The 4,668-nt window shown below is 38.3% G+C and overlaps 1 pseudogene; it reads right to left on the bottom strand.

The window, feature by feature from the left end:
* Positions 1 to 4,199: 4,199 nt before the first annotated feature.
* Positions 4,200 to 4,668, bottom strand: LOC121983221 (annotated as a pseudogene).

The raw sequence follows: 4,668 nt of genomic DNA, 5'->3' as shown, positions 1-4,668 counted from the left end.
GGAGGCGCCTTCAGCTCTTCGTTGAAGGTGCCTCCAGCTAGCTTCTTCTGCTCATTTTGGCTCCTTTTCATCTTCCGAAACTCTGATTGATTGGGTGATTGCGGCCAACCGAAATAGGGCTTACCCGAACCCAATTCCTGGCCTTTTCCTCGAGCAGGCTTCTGTTCCGGCTTCTCATTCCTCTAACGCCGCGCACATTCTTCTCGTCCACCAGAGTACTCTTCCGCAGCTCTCTCGTCCTTCGGAAGTACCAAGCCCATCGGCTCCCTTCCCGTGTCGTCCTTCTCGCTAGCTGCGTCTTCTGCTTGACTTCCTACGCTCTTAAGTTCCTGCACACTTAGACACAGAGATCAAATAACAAGCAGGACCTAACCTAATTTGGTTGATCACATTAAAACACCCATGGGGTCCAACACAGTACTCCATCCCAATAACATATGATAAACTAAGAAGTCATTTATGGTCTAAAGAATAGCAGCCCTTAATACAAATATCTGATTAGTATGAACATCATATGTAGGAAAACCTTTATCCCATAATTGTTTTAGCTCCACAATCAATGTTTGCATATAAACATCCATTAACTTCTTCAGATTTTACAGGCCAAGTATGACCAATGTTAAAAATATATATGGTGTTTTAATGCACATAACAAGTGAAAGATTATACAGAGTTAAGATAACCGGTCAATAAGAATAAGTTCTTCCTGATTTGCCAAATAGAGTGAATCCATCAGTATAAAGATCTAACCTAATGTTTTGAGTTTTCTTCACAAATTCAGGATATGTTCTATCAAAATATTTCCACGCCTTTGCATCTGATGGATGACATATTAGCCCCTCTTCTCTTTCATAATTTTTATGTAAGTCATGTATTCAACAGTGACTTTTGATGCAGAAAACCTTTGTAACCTAGGAGTTAAAGATAAATAAAATATTTGTCTATATGATTTATGTCGCTGATGATGACTCGACTTCTTAGTACTCTTGTACCAAGATTGATTACAGAATTTACAAAAATTTACTTCTTAGTACTCTTCTTAGTACTATTGTGCCAAGATAGTAATACAACCATCTATACAAACATCAATTCTTTTTACGGAATGACCTAATTTTTTCACAAGCTTTTTTATGCTGTAAAAATCATTTGACACTATGTGATCACACAACAATACCTCTTCAATAAATTGAACAAATTATTAAAATAATATTCAGACATATTATGTTAAGCCTTGACATTCAATAATTTTGCAATGAGAGATAATTTAGTATGACTGTCACAACCAACCCACACAAGTTTATCTACAACACTCAACACTTCCTAAAATTGGAGATATGGTTCATTATTCATATTTTTCATCAACACTTGGTATTTCTACCTCCTCCAACGGTGATGCATAACTAGTAAATATTTATTTAACTATTCTAGGAAAACTAGAACTTATAGCACCCATTTCGAGAATAAAATTATGACCAATTGCATCAATTATCATTTTCTAATATGGATTTAATTGATTATAATATTCCGATCCTCATTAATTGAGACTTGTATGTTCATCACAATCCTCATCATATATGAATAGTTTATCATGACATATCCAATTACAGTAACTCAGGCTAAAATCAAATATACAAAGATATTCTCGAACTTTATCAGATTGAAAAAATTTACCATTATGACACTTTCTACTCGGACACCTTAACTCATTCATATTTATAAACTCAACATTACTACAAGCAAAATCTAAAAATTATTCCAACCCAATAATAATTCATCAGTTAAATCCCAAAGTTCAAGTAAGGTTTTTTATATATCCAACTTCTTTCTTTCTATATTTTTTCTATTTCTAATTTATTAAATATTAATAAAAATTACTACAAATAAAAGTTAGTACCTTATCAACAACATTAACATAATTAATTACTACTAAATTTATATAACAATAAGTAATATTATAGTAATGAGAGTAAATATATCTAAAATAGGTGAATAAAAATGAGTGTCTTTAAATCCTTTAAGCTCACGTCAAAAAGAGCCTGGCACAAACAACATTACTAAATCAACAATCAAATATAAGGGTGCTCAAACAATTATTTTTGGTAAACTAAATGAATATCATAAAAAAAAAAAAGAACTCGGAGCCAGGGTTGAGCTCATGGCCGATCGAGATCACAATTGTAGCTAATCTCATGGTCAGATGAGCTCAAGACTGGTGCATTTTTTGCTGCATGTCTGAGCTCACAGCTAGCCAAGCTTATTGCCTACTTGAGCTCATGATTGGCCAAGCTTGCTGCCAAGGAGGGAGGTCGCAGCAGGCCACACAACCAAGCTGAGCTCACAACTGGCCAAGCTCACGATCAGCAAAGCTCGTGGCCAGCCTGAGCTCATGGCCAACCAAGCTTGCTGCTAGGGAGAGAGGCTGCATTTGGCCTTTCTACCACATTGAGGTAGTGACTACCCTAAGGCGACGCCCGAGGTCACGGCTAGTCTCGCCAATATGGCTAGCAGTTGTCACGTCACACCTTGCTACAGTCAGATTCACCCATTGAGGGGAGGGGAGAGTAGCTTATGCTTTGAAAGAACTTCACATGCAGAAGGTACCTGGAGTGGTTTAGTCGATCGTCGTCGTCACCAAAGAGCGAGGGGGAAGGGAGTTGAGCACTCACCGTCGTCGCTAAAGAGGGAGGGGGAAGAGAGTTAGGGTTGGGTCGGGTATTTTGGGGAGAGGAAAGGTGGTACAAATTTTAGGTTTTATTCGGCGACAAACTCAGATTCGTTGCTAAATTCGTCACCAATTTGGCAACACATTCTGAATTTGTAGCCAAATTCCCATCGCGTGAAGCAAAAATTTTGATTTTTAGGTGTCTTTGGCCAAATTTGGCGATGAATTCAAAATTCATCATAAATTTGGCTTGCATTTTGCGACAAAATTGATTTCAGCAATGAATTTTGCTACAAAAATTGTTTGTTGCTAAGTTTGTGACTAAATTTTTTTCACTGATTTCATTACTAATTAGAGACAAATTCTTTTTCGTCGGTAAATTTGTAGTAGAATTATGACGAATTTTTTTGTCACTAATTTCTTGTTTTTTTTTTTGTGGTGACTCCTCTTTATACCACAATTGTCTGATATCTCTCTTCTATGTATTAATTGATGATGGGATGTCTCTCATACTTTGGTAAAGAGAGTGTCACATTGTCCTGTCAGTGAATCATGTCACCTAAGTTCTGTACTATAGAAGATCATGTGGGTCATGTTATATCGACCAGACTTTTTAATATGATATGATAACTCACATACTATATCAGTGTATGTGTAGTTGTGTCAGACGGTTTGACGTGTCAGTGGAGCTGACCTAACTGGGTAGAAGTATTGGTTTGGCGGAGCTGAGTCGACTGGTCAAACGCGTTCATTTGACGGAGCTGAGCTGACTAGGCAAAAGTATTTGTTCGACGGAGTTGAATTGACTGGGTAATAGTGTTGGATTGTCAAGGTTGAGTCGACTGGGGAATTGGCCTTCGTCAGAAAGACTGGAGTTGGCCTTCATTGGGAAGATTGGGAAGTTGACGTTCATTGGGAAGGTTGGGAGTCGACCTTCTTTGGAAAGACTAGGGAGTTGGCCTGAAGACTAGGGGTCGATCTTCTTCAGGAAGACTATGAAGTCAGCCTGAGACTAGAGAGTCGGCCTTTTTCAGGAAGACTGGGTAATCAACTTGAAAACTACTCAGGAGAGTCAGCCTTTAATAGGGAAGACTCCTTGGGAGAGTCAAGGAAGACTCGCCAGTAGAGTCATCTTTGTTGGGAAGACTCCTCGAGAAAATCATTCTTTATAGGGTAAACTCCTCGGGTGAGTCGATCGCCTTTGTTGGGAAGGCTTTTTGGGAGAGTTGTCTTTGTTGGAAAGACTCCTTGGGAGAGTGATCCTTTGTAGGGAAGGCTCCTTGGGCAAGTCGAGGAAGACTCCTTGGGAGAGTCGAGGAAGACTCCTTAGGAAATCATTAACTTAGCTGATCAAGTCAGCTCAACTATTGACATACCATGTAGAGTCTGTTGACCAAGTCTCAGTTTGTGCCACATGACTCTTATGTTGACCGAGTTATCTTTGTTTCGAGAAAGATATCGTCCAATTCTTTTTCTATTGATTCTTTTCCGATCGAGATGTATGGATCCATGTGTCTATATAGATCATGCTCGTGGATTAACGAAAATGTGCAAAAATTCTATTTGCTTCTGCTATTCTATGAGTCTCCTCCTTTTTGCGTATGACATCGCCACTCCCTTTGGCAGCATCTACTAATTCGGAACTTAAATTGAAAGCCATATTTTGACTCGGGCATTTTCGGGATGCCCCTAATAACCAACGAATGGCAAGTGCTTTTCCTTGTGTAAATCCTATTTCAATAGGAACTTGATGAGTCGATCCGCCTACACATCTTGCTTTTATTGCTATATCCGGAGTTACTCTACATATTGCTTGACGTAAAACAGATAGTGGATTTGTTTCTGTCTTTTGTTGAATCTTTTCATGGCTCGATAGAAAATTTGATAAGCCAATTATTTTTTTTCGTGTTTCAGAATACGGTTAACCAACATGTTAACTAATCGATTACGATAAATTGGATTAGATTTTGCAATTTTTTTTCTTCTGCAGTACCTCGACGTGACAT

The sequence above is a fragment of the Zingiber officinale genome, chromosome 5A, assembly GCF_018446385.1.
Source record: "Zingiber officinale cultivar Zhangliang chromosome 5A, Zo_v1.1, whole genome shotgun sequence".
Classification (NCBI taxonomy): domain Eukaryota; kingdom Viridiplantae; phylum Streptophyta; class Magnoliopsida; order Zingiberales; family Zingiberaceae; genus Zingiber; species Zingiber officinale.
The sequence above is the reverse complement of the archived record's forward strand: the minus strand, read 5'-3'. Positions and strand labels throughout refer to the sequence as shown.